Genomic DNA, 21,148 nt, shown 5'->3' with positions numbered 1-21,148 from the left:
GAGGGGAGGGGAGGCCCTGACAGTTTATGAGAAAAGCCGGACCGGTCCCGCCTTCATTCCGAGGAGAGGCTGCGCTCCAGGAGGGACTCTGATTGTCCACTGTCAAGGCCAGGACTCAGCCTGAAGACCTGGATGAGCCATCATGAACCAAAGTTAACAATCTAGGTTTGACACTTAAAACAGTGTAAAATCAACTTAAAAAGTGGCATGTGCCCGGCTGGTGTGGCTCAGTGGTTGAGCATTGACCCATGCACCAAGAGGTCGCCAGTTTGATTCCCAGTTGGGGCACATGCCCAGGTTGTGGGCTCCATCCCCAGTGGGGGGCATGCTGGAGGCAGCCAATCGAAGTTCTTTCTCATTGGTGTTTCTATCTCTCTTCCTCTCTCTGTAAAATCATTACAAAGAAAGAAAATTATTTTAAAAAGTGGCATGTTATTCTCATATATAACTCGGGAGAAAACGTTGTAAGGACAGGAAAGAAGTAGCTGTCCTTTAAAAAGTAACATTTAGGAGCAAACAGTAAGAGCTCTCATTGGCCAAAGCTGGAACAATTTGAGTAACAAAATAATTAGCAAATAATTGGACTGGATTGGATTCATAACTGACAGTTAAGTGTTAGACATTATTCAAAGTGTAAAATACAAATCTATGAATGCGTAATGACGGAAGTCAATGATGAATAACTAAATAAATCAGGGAGCGTATACAAGTCCCCCATACAAAAAGATCCCGAATAATTTATGTAGACACTCCGTCTTCCAGGATGTGGAGCATAACTCCCTGCTCATTAGGTATGGGTTACATAGTTCACTTCCTTCCCTGGTGTATAGCATAGATAAGGGGGTGAGGTAGGGGAGGCATGGAGAAACTAGACGAACTATCTCAGCTGGGTGATCAAGGTCAACATCAGCAGTGACAAATCATGTTGACAGCATATGCCCTTAGTAAGATTTGATGGGAATGACATTTACTTCTTGATCTTCCTTCCCCAAACCCATGACCTCAGTCTAAACAAGAGAAAAACATCAGAAGAATGTCAGCAGGGAATGCAAAACATCAGACCAGTGATCCTCAAAAGTGCCAAGGTCACCAAAACAAGGAAAATCTGAGAAACTGTCACTGTCGAGGGGAGTCTAAGGAGACGTGTATGCAGTATCCTGAACGGGGTCCCAAGACAGAAAAAGGACAGCAAGTAAAGACTAAGGAAATCCAAATAAAGGCTAGACGTTAGGTAATAATAATGTAACAAGATTAGTTCATTAGTTGTGACAAATGGCATGTAATTTAAGGTGCTACCTATAGGGGACACTGGGTGAAGGGTGCATGAGACGGCGCTGTATATCTTTGCTATTATTTCTGTAAAACCAAAACTATTCTAAAATTAAAATTTCTTTTAAAAAAGTAATTCTTTTTTTAAATTTTTTTTTTTTATTGACTTTAGAGAGAGAGGAAGGGAGAAGGAGAGAAACATTGATGAGAGAGAACATCGATTGGCCGCCTCCTGCATGCCCCCCACTGGGGATTGGGCCCACAACCTGGGCATGTGTCCTGACCAGGAATCGAACTAGTGACTTTTTGGTGCATGGGTCAGCACTCAACCACTGAGCCACACCGGCTGGGCTAAAAAAGTAATTCTTATTGCCCGACCTGTGTGGCTCAGTGGTTGAGCGTCGATCCATGCACCAGGAGGTCACCAGTTTGATTCCCGGTCAGGGCACATGCCCAGGTTATGGGCCCAATGCCCAGTGGGGGGCATGCAGGAGGCAGCCAGTCAATGCTCTCTCCTTGATGTTTCCATGTCTCCCTCTCCCTTCCTCTCTCTCTAAAATCAATAGAGAAAAAAAAATTTGTTTTAGTAATTCTTATCATATGTTAGCACTACATCTCAATGTAGTTATTTTTCGATCACTTGGTTGATTCATAAGAGATGACCTTAAATTGGATAAAAGAAGACTTATTCTCCAAACTTTATCACTTTCTATATTTGTAATTGTTAAAGATACCATTTGTGGAGCTACAAATACCACGATTACCTTTGCTTATGAACAGACTCAATATTCTACTTTATGAAGAGTGTTTATGAAGGACCCAAGGTATGAGAAAGTTTGCTCCCCACATTTAAGGCTGCCATGACCACCCATGGAGCGGGACACGGAGTGACGTGGGGGCGAATGATCACTTTACCATTCGGTCGAGCATTCTGTAATTTTCAGGTGGGTGGTTTAGAAATAATAACCAAATGGTTTCTCTCCTTCTGTACTAATACGATATCTACCTTCATAAAATAAAATTTATTGTAGTCTTTATCACAATGGCACTGTATGTATTTTCTTGCATTGATAAATACAGTGTTTTTAAAAGAAAGTAAAAATATTCCCTTTGAAATGAAGGAATGCATTTTCATTCCAAAAATTGCATTTGTTCACAAGAGATATAAAATGTATCATGAATATTAATAAACCTATCAAACGTTTGTGAGGTTTTTTAAATTTTATAACTATAAATAGTATGTTGTTATGACTGCAAAAAGTTCACAAATATCACAGCTCTCTAGCCGCGTACATCCATGTGACAAAGGGACACGTTCTGGGAGAGCCCTGTGGTGTGGTCAATGGTGCCCTTTCACATTCATTATTTCCTTTGTATTCAAAGGCTAACTCCTTTCACTTTTTAGTGTTCAGCTACAATCTGGGACAGATTTTTCTGCCTACAGTAAGAAACACATGGTCTGGGCTTCATCATTAAACATCTTTGTGTTATCTGGGGGTCTTTGAAGAACCAATGATTTCCCTGGCTGTCCTCTTGTCTGCAAACACCCTGGTCATCTTCCAAAATGAAATCCTATCCTGGGAGCTGAATGTACACCATATTTTTTAGTGTGTTGACTGACCAATGACTCATGAGACTATCACAAAACGACTGATGATGACTGTCATTTTCCCCTCTCCAAAATGACACTTGTCACAGTACGACTATGAGCAGTGCAAGCCTACAGTCTCCTCTCCTCGAACCCAGTAAATCCTTGCTGTCTTATTCTTTAAAGGGATATTTTAGTCATTTTGAAAGAACTGAGTGTGAGCAAGTACTGTACGCAATTACTGCGTATTGTATCTAGCCTCAAGATAAAATAATGTCCCAGTAGATTTCACTTCATCTTTTAAACACACACAATAATTTAAATTCTTAACTAGAACACACTTGAATTTGCCCATGTTTAATCATTAAAAAGGCAAAACTTAATTTCATCAAGTGCAATCAAAGAATTTTTCATCATAGCAATTAAAAATATGAAACTGGAATTTCAATGACATAAACTTGAACAGCTGCTAGCATGTATTTTTAATCTTTATCCGAATCAAATGGCAAATCAGATTTTTTCTTCAGAATTTTTTTCTCTTCCTTTTCAGTATCAGTGGGTTGGAAGGTGGTTTGAGTCCTTCAGAAACCTCCTTAAACATGCTGCAGTGTGTTTTGAAATGTATACCGAATGTTACTCCGAAGTGAGCAGTAACCTTTATATTTCTGTGAGACCCAGAAGGCACAGGGTTTGGGGAAGGGCTGATTGGTTCGCTTGCTTTGGCAGGAAGGCACTTCCAACTACACTGAGCTGTTTAACTAAGGAAACCCCAGCCTATTTTGCTCAGTCTGCCGTTCTGACTGTGCTCCATGGGTGGCATTTACAGTAAGAGAAAGTAAAAGCCACACATGAAGTTCAGGTCCTTCTCCTCATTCCTTCCTATTTCCATGCTGGGGCTATTTCTGTGATGCCCAGACCTTCCCACACTTTTATGTGTAAGACAGCGAGCTGGGGCATATGTGCAGATATGTCATTAGCCAAGTGATATATTTTCGTTCCATGCACAAACGTGTCCCCTCCGATTTCCTCCTTGACTTGCAGGTGTAGACACCGAGATAGGATTTCAGGTTTTGAAAAACGTTGAAGTATTTCAAAAAGATGGAGCTATTTCATTAATTATTTTATAATTTCAGAAGCCTACTTAGTTTCTCTATTTTTTTCTTCCCAAAAATGGGAATTCGAGTTCTCTGGTCAGTGTCATTTCTAAAGACTCTGATTTTAGTTCATTGTTTCTTCTCATCAAACCTCTCTCCTGACTCTGTTCTGATGGTGGATTTTTCTTGCAACCTGAAGTCAGTCTTTGGGTTTTGGAGTTTGAATTTCTTCAGGGGCCCTTTATTTTCAAACCATTTTTCCTTGGTGGGCGGCAAGAGGAGGCTCTTGTGTAGGGGCTCAGCTTTTCCACACCTGCCAGGACTACACACAGTGACTTCAAGGGTAAATCAGTTTTTAGATCAAGACTTCAGCCGCCATTCTTTTTTGGTCTTTTACATTTTTTATTAATTTATCTTTTGTTACAGATGTTTCTCCTTTTTTTCCCTATTCACACCCTCCTCCCCATCCCCCCACCCCTTACCTGGCTTTGTTGTCCGTGTCCATCAGTTATGCATACATGCATATAAGTTCTGTGGTTTACCTCTTCCCTCCCCCCACCACCCCCTCTTCTGAGGGTTGTCAGTCTGTACCCTACTTCCACGTCCCTAGGTCTACCCTATTCCTCAGACTGTTACGTTCATTATATTCCACAAATAAGTGAGATCATGTGATATTTGTCTTTCTCTGCTTGGCTTGTTTCACTTAGGATAATACTTTCTAGGTCCCTCCATGTCACCTCAAAGGATAAGAGATCTTTCTTTCTTACAGCTGCATAGTATTCCATTGTGTATATGTACCACAGCTTATTTATCCATTCGTCTACTGATGGACACTTGGGCTGTTTCCAGATCATAGCTATTGTAAATAGTGCTGCTATGAAAATGGGGGTATGTATATTCTTTCTGACTGGTGTATCAGGCTTCTTAGGGTATATTTCTAGAAGTGGGATCACTGGGTTGAATGGCAATTCAATTTTTAACTTTTTGAGGTAACACCATATTGTTTTCCATAGTGGCTGCACCAGTCTGCATTCCCACCAGCAGTGTACTAGAGACCCCTTTTCTCCACACCCTCGCCAACACTTGTTTGTTGATTATTTGTTGATGGCGACCATTCTGACAGGCGTGAGATGATACTTCATTGTTGTTTTAATTTGCATCTCCCTGATGATTAGTGATTTTGAGCATTTCTTCATGTGTCTCTTGGCCATTTGTATGTGCTGTTTGGAGAGGTGTCTATTTAGTTCCTCTGCCCATTTTTTAATTGGTTTCTTTGTCTTCCTTTTGTTGAGTTGTATGAGCACTCTATATATTTTGGAAATTAACCCCTTATCTGATGTATCATTGGCAGTGATGCTCTCCCATACAGTGGGTCGCCTTTCCATTTTGATGATTGTATCTTTTGCTGTGCAGAAGCTTTTTAGTTTGATGTAGTCCCATGTGTTCATTTTTTCCTTTGTTTTTGTTGCCTTAGGTGATGTATCAGTGAAAATTCTGCTGCATATCATGTCCGAAATTTTGTTGCCTACATTTTCTTCTAGGATTTTTATGGATCCACAGGTCACATTTAAGTCTTTTATTCATTTTGAGTTTATTCTTGTGTATGTTGTAAGTTATGGTCTAGTTTCATTTTTTTGCATGTAGCTGTCCAGTTTTCCCAACACCATTTATTAAAGAGGCTATCTTTCTCCATTGTATGTTCTTGCTTCCTTTATCAAATATTAATTGAGCATAATGTCTTGAGTCCATTTCTGGGTTCTCTGATCTGTTCCACTGGTCTATATACCTGTTCTTGTGCCAGTACCAGGCTGTTTTGATTACAGTAGCTTTGTAGTATTACCTGATATCCGGTATTAAGATCCCACCTACTTTGTCCTTCTTTTTCAAGATTTCAGACACCATTCGTTAAAAATTAGAATTAACTGACTAATGAGGGAATTGCTTTGGTCAGTAGAATTCATTTGACCAGAATTAAAAAGAATAAAAACTTGGATTTTTTCAATGTGAAAACTAAGTGATCATGAGGACATGGTTGAAAGATTCATTAATAATTTTTTTTTTTTTTTCAAAAAACAGAGAAACCCCCTACACTGACCTTGCAAATAGTCAATGTACCAAAAGGAAGTAAAATGTTGGAAGAGAGCCAGTGACAAAGAACTTGTGTTTTGTTTATTATCATCCATGCCTCACAAGTTGTTTTTTTTTTTTTTTTGTGAAACTTCATGAGACAGTGTAAACCATGCTTTGTAAATAGTAAAAGACTGTCTACATGTAAAGTGTTATTATTATTACTAAAGTATAGGTTGTGTTATATAGAGGAAGACTGTATTTGGTGAATCATTTTTATGGGATAGCAACATTTTATAGGTTATTTGCAAAAGTTCTCTGCTGACAATATGTCATTATGGGGATGCGTTTTAAACTCATAATATTTAGGTCATTCTGTTCATTGCTTTAAACAAGATGCACACACCTGGCAATGATATAATTTTATTGCACAAGTGGCATTTGAGTAAAGAGGGAAATGATAATGAAGTATTACAAATACATTTTTTAAATTTAATTCTTTTATTGATTTTAGAGAGTGAGGAATGGAGAGAGAGAGAGACAGAGTCATTGATGTGAGAGACATACATCAATTGGTTACCTCCTGTATGTGCCTCCAACCAGGGATCAAACCTGCAACCTGAATATGTGTCCTGACTGGGAATTGAACCCTTGACTTACAGTGCATGGGACGATGCTCCAACCAACTGAGCCACACCAGCCAGAACTAATACCTTTTTTTGATGTTTCTTTTTTAAAATTTACTGGGGTGACATTGGTTAATAAAATTATATAGGTGTCAGATGTACAATTCTATAATACATCATCTGTATATTGTATTGTGTGTCCACCACCCCAAATCAAGTCTCCTTCAATCACCATTTATCCCCTCTATACCCTCTTCTACCTCCTCCCACCCCTTTCTATCTGGTAAACACCATACTGTTACTGTTTGTTTTTTTGCTTAATCTCTTTACCTTTTCCACCCCTGATACATTTATAAAATTCAGGCAATACATGACAGTTACTTACTTAATGTTGGCATGATGGCTATCAGGAATTGGCACCGTGAAGGCACAGGAAACATTTTGTGTGTTCTTCACACTGGGCACCTCTTTACAGTTTTGTTCTTTACCAAGGAAAAACATGAGATGCTCATTGCTTTGAATGTTGGGGCTACTATTGAGAACAGGTCTCCCCATTAGAATGTCACGTCGTCAGGCACAGGTGAGCGCAGAGTGGATGATGCATAGACCATCTCCCCAACTTTCTTTGCATTCTTGGGTTTATGAAGTGAGCATAGTGCTCATGAGATACAATCGTCTGTGTTCTGAATCTTGAATTGTCCTTTTGCTTTGATTGTCCTGATCCACATTTTTAAAAAATATTATTTTATTGATTTTTTAGCGAGGAAGGGAGAGAAAGATAGAAACATTGATGTGAGAGAGAAACATTGGCTGCCTTCTGCACGACCCCCAATGGGGGGATTGAGCCTGCAACCTAGGCATGGGCCAGAAATCCATCCAGGACCTGCCAGTCCATGGGATCGTGCTCAGTCCACTGAGCCACACCGGCAGGGCCCTGATCCACATTTTAATCTCTAGGGCTGTGTTCCTTCTTCTACAGTAGCCACTGGGCACACGGACTATAGAGTACTTGATATGTAGCTAGTCCGAACTGAGATGCACTGTAACTATAAAGTATACCCTGGATTTTGAAGACTTTAAGTGAAAAAATGGAGACAATGTCAATAATTTTTATATTGGTCATATATTAAAATGATATGTTATATGTATTATGTTAAATAGAATAACCGTCAACATTAATTGCATCTTTTTCACTAAAAAATTTAAAACTACAGGTGTGGTTCACATTGTATTTCCATTGGCTAGCACTGGGCTAGACAGTAAGCGGCATTTTCCCGCTTTTGATGAGAATGGGGAATGAGGAAACTCACTGGGTCACGCGTTGGAGAAAGTATTTAGTGTCCATTAATTTCAGCTCATTTTGACGGGAGGCTTAGATTTAGATCACGTTCCGTTTGTTCATAAGCGAAGCTTGGAGCTGATCCATTTGGAAAGCTAGTGTGTGCAGCGCGGTGGTTCAGCCTGCAGTGGCAGGAGCCAGAGTCTCTGGCCCGTCCTGATCTGTGGCAGGATGTAACCCGCGTCTTCGACCTGTCCCAAATCGGGCTTTCTCGGAGCCCCTCCGCTGATTGCAGCGTGACTTCGGTCAAACCTCTGTAACCACTGCAGACTCTTATACATGCTACGAACAAGCCTCTGAGCTCACAGCTGGAATGCAATTCAGCAGAGACTTTGGCAACTGAAAATCTTCAGCCTAATCCTTGGTGACTTGAGGTTTTTCATGCTATTCACAAAAATGCCCTCCGATTGTCAAATATGGATTGCGATATTTGCTTTAGTGTCTGCTCACCATCCCCTCTTTCTGAACATGTTCATCACCATTAGGATATTCCAGGTGGCTGGTATGGCTCACGTAAGTGGGGACAAGAACTTGCCAATATGTTATCAATGTCTTGAGCTTAAAAATATGTTTGGATTTTCAGCAGAGTGAAAATTTGTGTCTAATCACCCCCTTTCCACCTCCCTTTTGATGAAAATCATCAAAATGTGAGATGAAAGGATCTAATGGGTTGTCTGAATGTTTTCCCCAGCCCTGTTGGAAATGATTGAGGCATTGGCTCTTCAACATTTCCTCTAAGAAAGCAATTCCAAAGGTTGGTGTCAACTTACAGCTTAGTAATGGACTAATACACATTATCCTGTATGCAACTCTAAATTATAGCCTGCCAGCCATGATCCTGGAAGTTTGGAATAGGTTCCTTCCCAAGATTCTAAGCAGAAATGGCTTTGAACGTTGCGGGCATGAGTCTATCTAACCTTTCTACAGACGGCATGAGTGCTGTAACATTTCTGTTGATTTTTAACATGCAGCTCTCTAGAAAATGGAAAATAGTCAAAATTTGACAGGCACTTTACAAAATGATCTGATCCTCCATAGATGCAGAGTAAGAGCTCTGCTCACAAGTAACATTGTGCTGCGACTTGGAGCAAACCTTCCTTCTTTCTTCTTAGGCCTGTTTTATTATTCGGAGTGAAATTACATTTTACTGGATTTGAACTAATGCTTCAAATACTGTCTTATCTGCATTCGTTTTTCTTTTTATCTTCTAAATATGTACGGCTCCCAAATCCTAAAAGGACAGTGCAAATTTTCAATTAAGCTATGTAATGTTGAACATGATGACGAAATCAGAGGCATCAGATTCAAACAAGGGGCGTGTTGCACATGTCTCACCATAACGTCCAGGGTTGGCGACGCGTGGCCGAGGAGGCCCTGACCCTGCTGCACGGGTTAAAAGTGTCCCAGTATTGCTTGGCAGTGCTTCTCATCCGCTTTAAAACAGTGTACACACCGAGCAGTGTCCTTCCTAGGAATTGTTCTCCTGGGACGGAATTAAGAATGAGAAAAAAAGACTTAACTGAACTGCAAGAATTCTCATTGCAGTTTTATTTAAAACTATGAACAATAGATGAATCTGGGTAAAGGCATATAGTGTTGCCCGGCCGGTGTGGCTCAGTGGTTGACCATCAACCCATGCACCAAGAGGTTGCCAGTTTGATTACTGGTCAGGGCACATGCCCAGGTTGTGGGCCAAATCCCCAGCGGGGGGCATACAGGAGGCGGCCAGTCAATGTTCTCTCTCATCAATATTTCTATCTCTTTCCTTCTCCCTTCCTCTCTCTCTAAAATCAATTAAAAAAAAAATTTTTTTTTAAAAGGGTATATAGTGTTCTTGGAACTATATTTATCTGTTCAGTTGAAATTATTTCCCAGTAATAAGTTTCCTAAACCAACTCTCAGATAGGAGGCACCAGAGGGGAGCTGTCCTTACTGACTGCCTCTGAAGACCAGAACTGGGGCCAGCTGCTTTTGTATTTCCCAACTGTAAAATTAGAAAATCTAGAAATATCTGTTACTAGGAAACTGTTTATATACATTAAGATGCGTCCATTTTCTATAACACTATTTAGTAATTTAAAATGACAGCTTAGGATATACTCTTAGTGAGAAAAATAAAACCACAGGTTTCAAAATAAACAGATTACAAAAATGTATGTGGATGGGATTTGATACTGAAAAAATAATACGTTTTATACAGATGCTGTAGAGAAGACTGAGGTGATTATACCGGAGTATCAGTGATAGTTATCTCTGGATGTTAGAATGGTGAGGGGTTTTAAAAATCTATTTATTTCTTCTGTTTGAAAACAACAACTTTGGCTCCTGGGCAGTTTTCTACAACTTTTTTGAGCACCTTCAGCTTTCCTTCATCCCTCTCTGTGCGATGAGATGAATAAAATTGTAGTAAGGATCAAACACAAGGGAGGGTTAGAAGGAATTGCATTGGGATTCAAACAGACTGTTCTATCTAGCAGTTGCCTTAATAGCTACTTTGTCACCTTGGTCTTTTATAATCATAATGATCCCCTGAGACTCAGTGTACACTACTTGTCATCACTTCCTGGTCCCTGTGTCGCACTGTCTTTAATTTATGCTCAGGGCACAGGCAGGTATGAACTGTGCTGTTCAGATGACTTCTTCCATTTGCTATAACGCTTTGGAATTGTAGCCCATCCTCTCATGTGCCCCAAATAAATGACGCTACCGGGAAATTTTTATAAAAGTATTTCAGCAAACTCACCTCATAAGTGAAGACTGGTAGTTTAGTAGCCCCATGTAAAGGTTTCTGTAGTATGTGAATCTTCTTAGGCTAAGAGGGAAAAGTATTTATTTTTAAAAATGTCATAGAAGTCTTAATATATCTAATACAAGTTAATTAACTCTATTGTCATGTGTGTGTTGTGTGTGTGTGTGTGTGTGTGTATCTGGCAATTTATCCAACAGATATATGTGCTGCCTTCAAGAAGCTTACAATTTAGTGGAAGAGGTCAGTGGCCACACAGTGCAAGGCAGGACAGAATAAGAGTCACCAGAGAAGTAAATGTAAGGGCGAAGAGAGTGTCACAAAGGGAGAGGAACGTTAGGGAGAGGATCATGACAGCCGTAGCATCTGTGTTGGCTGGAAGGACATTGTCAGGCTAACTGACAAAATTGAAAATGAATGATTACTTAAAAATAGTACATCAATGTTAAACATACTGATAACTCTTCTGTGGTTCTCCGTGAGTAGGTCCCTTTAATTGTGAAATACACGAAGAAGTATGTGGGGAGGGGACGGGGGAAGTGGGGTGTGAGAGAACAAATAATAAAGTACACTGGGTAAAATATTAATAGGTAGATCTGGATAAAAGCCATACGGGTGTTCTTTGTACTATTTTTATTTATACAGCTTATCTTCTCATTTGAGATCATTTCCCAATAAAAAGTTTCCAAAGCCAGCTCTCAGATAGGAGGCACCAGAGGGGAGCTGCCCTTCTCCGCTTTCTGGAGCCCAGACGGGGCCAGATGCTTTTTCATTTCCCCGAGTGTGGTTCATTCTAGCTGTTTGTTGACTTCCCCAAACCACCGCATACTTTCACACAACCCGGGATGGAGGGCGGCGGCGTCTGTTACAGCCCCGGAGGCCTGAAATAGCAGGCGGGCGGTGCTGGGGGGCGCGGTGGCAGCCTGCGCCCAGCGTTTGGCTTGGTCTGAGCTGTTTGCTGTCGGACCTTTCACAGTGGAGTAAATAGTCAGGACAAATAAAGTGCAGAATATGACTTAGCAAACAAAGCTTTCTGCCTTCCCTTTGAAAATGGCCTTGCCGCCCAGCCAGTGTGGCTCAGTGGCTGAGCATCGTCCCATGCACTAAGAGGTCACCGGTTCGGTTCCCTGTCAGGGCACATGCCCAGGTTGTGGGCCTGATCCCCAGTGGGGGGCGTGCAAGAGGTGGTCCATTGATGTTCTCTCTCACTGATGTTTCTGTCTCTCCCTCTCTCTTCCTCTCCCTCTAAAATCAATAAAGAAAAAATGTTTAAAAAAAGAATAAAATTGCCTTGCCTCCTCCCTCAGATTAGCACATGTTTCCTTAATTTCCCAAATAGCACTGCGTCACTTCCCTGTCATCATTGTTAAAGTGGACCTTCGGGCAAAAGGATGCCAAGTCCTCATTTCTGGTCTTCAGATAACCTCCTCCAGGAATTGCCTCCATGTGGCTCAGAAACACATTTTCCAGAGTGCTGCAGTTTTAAGGATCCCCCAGGAGTGTGAGAACCACGAGATGAGAATGCTCCCCGAGGAACTCAGGCCCCACGTTAGCCCGAGGCTGGGGGAGGTGTGCCCGGTGCCCACCTTTGGCCCTTCCCAGCTCCAAGCTCCAAGGAGCAGACCTGTTAACGCTGCAGGAGATTCTCCCCTTCAGGCTGGGAAGGGTGGATACCTGGGGTGTGGAGGGAAGGAAATCATCCACCAGACTCTCCCACTCGGAAGCCATAGGCTGGGGAAGCACAGTCCTGGCTGGGGGGGGGAGGTGTCTGGAACTGCCTGGAGCCTGCCCCCCTCCTGGGCTGCCAGGGGAGAGCTGGTGCCTGACATGCAAGGGCCTGGGGCATCGCAGCCTGGTTCACTGAGCTGACAGGCCTGGCAGAGTCAGCCCCGGGTCCCAGCAGAGGTCCAGCTGCTGGCTGTGCACGCGGCCGCAGGCTGTCAGTGCACCTCCGCTGGGGCACCTACCAAATGCAGTAATGACAGTCCCCAGCTCCTTGAACTGGTGTGAGGATTCGGTGCATCAGACAGTGCACATCAAGCACCGAGTGTAAGTGGTGGTTACTGCTGCGCTTGTGCCTGTCGTGAGCATTAACATTCCCAGTCTGGCTGCTGTCCTTTCTTCCCCAAACTTACTGGTGTTGCGAAGTCAATTCAGCTCTGCACAGAGATCCTTCTCCTTTGGGGATGAGAATCTTGCAGTGGGCTATGAAGACAGTGCTTGTTGAAAAACTGAACACTGAACGAATAAATATAAACGAGCACTTGGTTTCCATTTTCTTTTTTTAATTTTTTTTTTTAATCCTCATCGGAAGATATGTTTTTCATTTATCTTTAGATAGAGTGGAAGGGAGAGGAAGGGGCGGGGGGGGGGGAGTGGTGCGGAGAGAGAGAAACATCGATGCCGGGACAAACCACAACCAAGGTACGTGCCCTTGGCCCAAATCAAACCTGCGACTCTCTGGTCCACAGGCCGATGCTCTAACCGCTGAGCCAAAGTGACCAGGACGCTTTTCATTTTCTAACACTCTGTGTGTCCTGCTCGTCCATCCTGCCAGGCCCTCGGCAGTGGTGGTGCCCCTTTCCTGTGCTTGCTGAACCCATCACTCAAGGCGGGGCTCAGGTCACCTCTGTGACATTTTCTCACCGTGAGGGCAGAAGAAATTACTCCTGCAGTGCCTTTTCCCTAATTCTTTAATAGCTCATACTATATGAAGTAGCATAGTTTTGTTTTTAAATTCACCTCCCCTCCTCGACTGAATTTCTGGAGTATAAAGATGATATTTGTTCCAGCTCCAGCAGAGAGCCAGGCACACGGGCTGCTCAGTGACTGTTGTGTTGGGGTTGTTGTTGTTTGTACATTCCTGGAAGGTGTAATGAGCATACAGAATAGTACTCGAACCGGGAGTAGAGTGTGGCGATTGCATCATACGTTATATAAATGTCGAATCACGATGTTTTACATCTGACCCTAATATATTATTCTATGCCAATTACACTTACATTTTTAAAATTTAAAATTGAGCCCTGGCCGGTTTGGCTCAGTGGTTAGAGCGTTGGCCTACGGTCCAGAGAGTCCGGGGTTTGTTTCCCACTAAGGGCACATACCACGGTTGCAGTTTGTCCCCGGCCCCACTTGGTGTCGTGTGGGTGGCAACCACTCGATGTGTGTCTCTCACATTGATGTTTCTCTCTCTCTCCTCCTCCTTCTCTCCCTCCCACTGTATCTGAAGATAAATGCAAAAAAAAAAAAATGTCCTCCGGTGAGGATAAAAAAAAAAAAAAAATAGAAAAAAAATTTTAAATTGAGGGCCCACAAAAAAAAAATCAGGAATATACAGCTTGATATTTTACAAAGCGAACATACTGGTGCAACTAGCCTCCAGATCAAGTCCTGGGAGAAATCTAAGGGCAACCTAGCAGCCACTGTCCCACTTTCTAACATCACAGGCTAGTCTGAGAATCCCGTGTGGTTGTGTGTAGGACCAGCTCACTTACTTTCATGGCTACATAGTATTCCACTGTGTGAAAGTACCATTTATTTATCCATTCCACCAGTGACGTTACACTGGAGAATAACTGTTCTGTGAACTGATTCGAATACTTAGGTCTGGCTCTTAAGAAACACTTCCCAACGAAGAGCTGATGGGACAGAAGCTTAAACTCATGAATGCTAGAAAGGCAGCCCTGATTTCTCACCCTTTGAAAAGAGCAGTGACTAAGGGCCCCCAATATCCAGAGCTGGCAGGGTCTTTCTGAGTCAGGACACCCCAGTTGCCCAGTTGCCCAGCCCATGAGTTCTTCATTCTGCTCTAGCCTGGCTGGTTGCTCAATTGGTAAAAATCAGCATGGTGATTTGGGGGCATGGTGGCATGCTTAGGTTTCTGTTTGGTATTAAATATTGGCCTACAGCCCTGGTCGGTTTGGCTCAGCTGTTAGAGCGTCAGCCCGCAGACCAATGAGCCATGGGTTCGATTCTGGCCAAGGACACGTACCTCGTCCCCAGCCCTAGTAGGGATCATGCAAAAGGCAACCAGTCAATGTTTCTCTTTCACATCGATGTTTCTCTCTCTCCCTAGCCCTCTCTCCCTCTCTCCCGCTCCCTCCCACTCTACCTGAAGATAAACAGAAAAATATCCTCAGGTGAGGATTCAAAATAAATAAATAAAAATAAATATTGGCATACAAACGTATAGCTAAACGTGTTTTACTAATGATTGTGGTGGCATTAATTGTAATTACTTGTCAGTCTAACTTGCTGCTGGCGTCTCAATTGCCAACATGTCTGAAAAGGTCTTTAAAGGATTTCACTAGCAGTCTTGTACGTCGTTTGTCAATAAATGATGAAAAGGCTTGGCTGTTTATGTTTCGATGTTATCGTTTTAATGGGCAACTGTCTACATGCCACCCACCACAGAAATGCTTCCCCGCCCCCCACCCTTTTTTTTTTTTTTTGAAGAAGAAGGTGTCTAAGGTGAAGGGAGGTCTGGTTGCTATGGAAATCTGAAATCTCATGTTTACATTTTAAGAGGTAAGCTGAAACCCTCGCTATTTGGTCTCCACCTGAGTGGCATTCACATTTAGAAATTACAAGATTGTTATTGGCTATCTCAAGCTCGAGGATGTGGGTCAGTCCTGGCAGTTAATTAAAACGAGGCTGGCTTTCAATATCAGAATTATGCAGCCCTGTTTTTGTAGGATGCCCCTGAAGTCTTTACTACCCTGCAATGTGTTTTTGATGTAAAAAAAATATTTAAAAAGGAAACATAACACAGGGCAGCTTGTCCTCATTTGCTGAAGAGGTTGGTTGCTCTGTGTGCTTTTCAGAGTGGGGTTCTGCCCAGTGTTCTTTGTCCTTTACCTCTGCAGGCTCTGGGCAGCCACACTTTGGTGTGTCCGAGGGACAGCTGATAGGAGATCACTGAAAGGAAGATCACTTAGTGGACTGCAGATTGGGAAGATCTTAGAAAAGTTTGTCAAATCACAGCATTGCTACTTTAAGTGGCAGGTGAAATAGTTTTCAATTATTATTTTCATCATCATCATTATTATTCTTTAAATATGTTTTCAATTATACACGTAATGCATGACTACATTCTCAATGTAAAAGCAAAATCTAACAATGCAAATAAAAAGAAAAAATCCTTGACTGTTCAATGCCAGTCTGCTTCCCTCCCGGTGGACAACCCGATCATCAGTTAGTGCGTATTATGCTCAATCAGGGGTCAGAAAACAATGGCCCAAGGGCCAGTCTAGCTCCCTGCCGGTTTTTGTAAATAAAGTTTTATTGGAACACAACCATGCCCATTTGTTTACATGTTGCCTCTAGGTGCTTTCACATTGCAATAGCTGAGTCGTGTACCTGCAAGAGATCCACAAAGCCTAAAATATTTACTAACTGGCTTTTTTTACAGAAAAAATTTGCTGATGCCTGTACTACATAATTTTTTTCTTTGCAGTTGTATATACTTAAAGTAATATGTAATTTTATGTGCAATATTTATATGTACGTAAACTTTTTTATTTTACATAAATTGTATCACATAGTCCATAATGTTCTACACCTCGAATTTTTTCATTTAACGATTTGCCTTCGTAAACTGTCATCCTTATCAAAACATTGCACTTTCTCATGACATTTATTTAGCTATTGCATCTTGTCCACTGTTGGACTGAGTTAAATTTATTTTATCATCTTCTACTGGTGAACATGTTGCTTCCTTTCAGCTTTTGCTGTTAAAAAGGATGTAGCAATAAAAACTGGCAATAATCTCTATTTTTTTCTCTACCAGTATTGGAAAAATCATCTTACAGTTTCAAAACAGAGAAGTTTCATGAGCATCATGGCTGAAGGGAAGAGGGTTTAACTGACTTGGTCAGGGACTTAAAACTTGGCAGGACAGTATGCTTCCATCGCTAGCGGTGCCTACTCCGGGAAAAGGCTGGGGGGGGGCACTGAGAGTCTCTTTACCTAAAGGACATAGGACAGAACTAGGAGTGTCCTTAGGCACAGTATTTGTAAGCTTGCCCTCACTTGAACTATATAGCCTGAGAAAATGCCAAGATTATAGTGTCTGGGTTAGAAATATGAAACCAACGAATGTCAAGCTTCTGGGAACTTCCATAGTGATCAAGTCAAGCCCTTCAGGTTTTAGATGAGAACACAAGACTCACAAAGCTGTGTGATTTATTCAAGATCATAGTAGTAGGTTTTGATCATGACCTGGCTTGTCAGCTGACTCCAACTCCAGTGACCTAAAATGGAAAGACCTTTAATTTGTAACGCAGAAGGAATAAGATTTAACAGTAGCACATCATTTATAAGTTTTATAGTTTGTCAGAGTATTTGTATTTATAGGCTTTTAAAGTACATGATTTAGGTATGAAAATTCCTATTAGCATAGTTTCATTTTTGATAAAATATGAGGTGATGTCCCTCAGCGGTCACAACTAAGAATCCAAACTGACCGATGCCTAAGTCTGCAAGTTCTTGTTCCTGAACATATTGAAACGTGTGCTCATGTGCGTCTAACCTCCGCTGAAGTCATGTTAGCATGTGCCTATGACGCACAGGGCTAATGCAATACAGAAACAGAGTATTTTCTAGAATTGTGAGGAACTTTTTGCTCCTAGTAAAGTAAAAATAATAATTGAGGTTCATGCGAATTAACATTTTTGGCAGCTTAGAAATGACATCAACCATTGGCAAACCTGTGTGTGCGCAAAGCAATGCCTTTTCAACATGTCACAATCTCTATTCGTGATAGACACACTATTTGAATCCAAACTCTTGCAGAGGTGATATGAAACTGCACTAAATGTAGTGACATGGTTTTTGTGTGTGTGTTTTTTTTAACTTCCCATAAAATCAGGTAAATATTTAATGTCAATGAGACTCACCTTGAAGTCCCTCTTGCTGGGCTCCTCACAGCTTTTCCTCCTTTGCTATTCTTAGCTAATTTATTCTGAGCTTGGTGGTAGTCAAAGAAGTAACATAAAACGAAACCCAGGACTCAGAACTACCTATTTCTTAATCCACAAGTTCAGCTGGGGTCACCACTGAGCCAATGAAAGATTTGCCTGGGAAGCCATCACAGCCCATGTTCTTCACACTAGAATAGATTTTTGCCACTGATAAATGTCTTTATTTAAGTGCCAGCAATAATTGCCTGGTGGTCTCAGAACAGAGAAAAAGAGGGAAATTACTAGAGTAGATTCTGTTATTCAGTTTCGTGCCTAGAAACCATGGGGAGACTGAGAAAATAGGCTGAAAACAACCAACCTTGGCTACTCTCAGTGACTGGGGGCTGCGAAATAATGCTGGACATTTTGTCAGATTAATTATTTCTAGAGTTCCTGTAAGGTACATTCTTAGGTATTTGGGGGCATATATGAAATTACAGAGAAGAGCTTTGTTTCCCAAATTATAGCCCTTGCTAGGGGAAAAGCAAGAGAAACAAACCATAATCAAGACCCAAGTAGGAATTTCTTCTTAGTAGGTCCAGGAGCACGACTCTTAAGGCTTCCGTTATTTAAAACTGTGGCTGAACATATAAAATAATAAAACAGCTCATTGAAAACTAATCAGTTATATTCCACAAATAAAATGGGTTGATAAATAGTTCTTTCTTATGAACACAATTATGTTGTTGTTTTGGCTTCATGCAGACAGCAAATGAAGGCAACCATTCATAGAATAAAACCAAAATTATAGAATAAAACACCAAAATCATAGAATGAAGAACCCCCCAAACTGGAAGGGACTATAAGGTCACCTGGTCAAATGCCAATATCATCAAAAATATTATCCACCTGGTAGATTTTACTTATCAATGTTTTAAATCCCAGCCTGATTTTCCCTTATCTCTCCTTGAATTTTAAAGTAGCCACCTCACGCCATCGCTTGAATATACCAACCCTTTTTAATATTAGCCTTAGAAAAATATAAAAAGATAAATATACATGAAACTGAAATTTTAAAAAACAGCTATATGTAGCATCTCAACGTTTAAGAAAACACTGAAGCTTTTGGTTTTTTGCTTTTTTGAGGCTATGTTTTATTTTTACCTTAGCTGAGGTGTACAATAGCACAGATCATCCATTCCCTCCTCCCCATTAGAAGAGCTCATCAAGCCACTCCCTGTTGCCCTAGAAACGCTAATCAGATGTGACTACATATAGCTGGGACTTGCCTCTACACTCTCCTCCAGCCACTCAATAGGCAAGCAAATATTAAAGTCAGGAATGGTGTATAGGCAATAAGAATAGTTACTATAGGGAAGTCGTTATTAAGACATTAATGAAATATGGGTGTTTGCCATATAAATAAGGAACCTAAAGGGATTCAAGTGTATATATGCCTGACATACTGAGAAGGAAAGGGAGATAATTGGAAAACAAGGCCAAAACGGCAGCTACGTTGTCAGCAATGAATTATTTTCCTGGACTTGCATCGGTGAGAGTCACAAATAGAATAGCTACAAGCTAAACGGTTCTTAAAACTAAGGTCCTGGAATGTTCACAGACTCTGGGAATTTGACATTAAGATAGTGCCCAGATTTACAGAGAAACCACGGAAGGATGGGTTTTCATCTGTATCTGGTGTTCAGGTTATTACAAAGTGTGTTTATTTAGAAAACATACCCGAAGCAGAGACAAAAATGAACAGGAAAAAAAAAAAAATCTGGAGGGAAAAGATAATGCAAGCAATAGAGGAAAATTACTAGAAAAGAGTGCTAGAATTAATATATTTTGAGTAACTAGAGATGATTTGAGACTCATAAAATAAGACCAAGATGCTATGAAAAAGCACAGAGAACAAGAAAGAGTTTTATGAATTAAATAATAATTCCATGAGGAAACAATCAGACATGACCAGAATATGAAACATTCCACGAGAATGTGAATGTCATTTAAATAAAGGTCTGGGGGGGGGGGGGGGGGCAACGCTGGGGACAGGGCTCCATCCAGTGGAAAGACTCTATAGAGGCAGAATATCCAACTGACTGTGTGAACCTTCATTAGATACTGTTTCAAAAAGAAAGTGGCTATGAAAGACATTCGAGGTACAGCTAACAATTGTGCATGTGAATTGGCTATTAGAAAATACTGGGATATTATCATTAATATTGTTGGTATAATCATACTACTGAGGTTAGTAGGAGAATGGGCTTGCTTTATGAGATGCTGGCTGAAGTAATTAGGAATGAAGTGTCATTATATCTGAAATATTCTAAATGGTTTAGCAAACTATTAAAACAAAAATATGCAAGAAATCATTACATTTCACTGTTTTTATGGCAGGAATCCATTTTCAACATAGAACAAGTAGAAAATACAGAAGAAAAGATCGATCATAAATCCAGCTCAGCCCAGCACTACTAACAATTCAATGTTGTGCGTGTGTATATAGAATTCATGATATATATATATGTACTAAAATATTTATAACTTATATGTGCATATATACATAATACACATTTTTCTTTTTGTAATATAAATATGACATCTTTTTATATTAAAAATGTTAATTATATGATATCATTTTAATGATTGAACTTAATTTATTGCACCCGTCTCCTCTAGTGAGTTGAGTTTTACATGTTATTTCGCAGGTACAGCTCTTCCTCCTTGTGCCTGAGGCTTTGCCTTTAAAGTGCTTCTAAATTCCCTCTTGATGAGACCTTAGCCGTTTGTTATGTTTTCTTATCATCCATTCTGTCAGTGACATTTTCTCTCATTTACATTAGCCCAGAAGGTCAAAGAGTATTTTTATCTTGATGGGTAAATCTTACACATAACAAATTGGTTGCATATCTTTGTTCACTGATACTTTATTTAGCAGGCTAATCTGATAAACTACCTATTTCTCAAGTTATAATAACTTTCATGGTGGTGGTGAACTTGATAAAGTTTCGAGTCTCCAAAGCCAACTGCTTGCGGCCACATTGCGTTTTAGCTAATGCCATAAAGGATTGCTTTTTATATCGCAGAGATACAAGCTGGGGGTGAAGGGGGTGGTTAGCATATTAGGGAAAATGAAGAACAATCTCATATGGCAATGTATTGCTTTGGAATGTAGACTCTTTTCATTGTAATATCCTCATTTTGAATAAGGCCAATTGGCATCAAATAGACCCAACTTCAAATAATCGCTCTGTTACTTTTTAACCTTGGCCAGGATACGATTCTCTCTACCCAGTTTTCTCATCTGTAGTATTGACCATGAGGTATGTATGGAAATCGTATAGATCTGTTACAAGGATTTAATGAGGTCATGTATTGAAAGTTTTTTGTAAACTATTAAGTGCTAGTGATGGTAGGGTGTTGGGGTTGTGGTTGTGATTGTGGTAGTAGTAGCAGCAAGAATTAGTAACGGTAGCATAAGTAGTAATAGAAATAGAGAAATATTAGTAATAGA

General features: G+C 40.7%; 1 protein-coding gene across 5 annotated transcripts in view; it reads left to right on the top strand.

Moving 5' to 3' along the window:
* Positions 1 to 21,148, top strand: part of DYNC1I1 (dynein cytoplasmic 1 intermediate chain 1) — a 308,363-nt gene that overhangs the window by 133,269 nt on the left and 153,946 nt on the right. The window lies entirely within an intron of this gene.

This window comes from Molossus molossus, unplaced genomic scaffold (genome assembly GCF_014108415.1).
Source record: "Molossus molossus isolate mMolMol1 unplaced genomic scaffold, mMolMol1.p scaffold_m16_p_7, whole genome shotgun sequence".
Classification (NCBI taxonomy): Eukaryota; Metazoa; Chordata; class Mammalia; order Chiroptera; family Molossidae; genus Molossus; species Molossus molossus.
The sequence above is the reverse complement of the archived record's forward strand: the minus strand, read 5'-3'. Positions and strand labels throughout refer to the sequence as shown.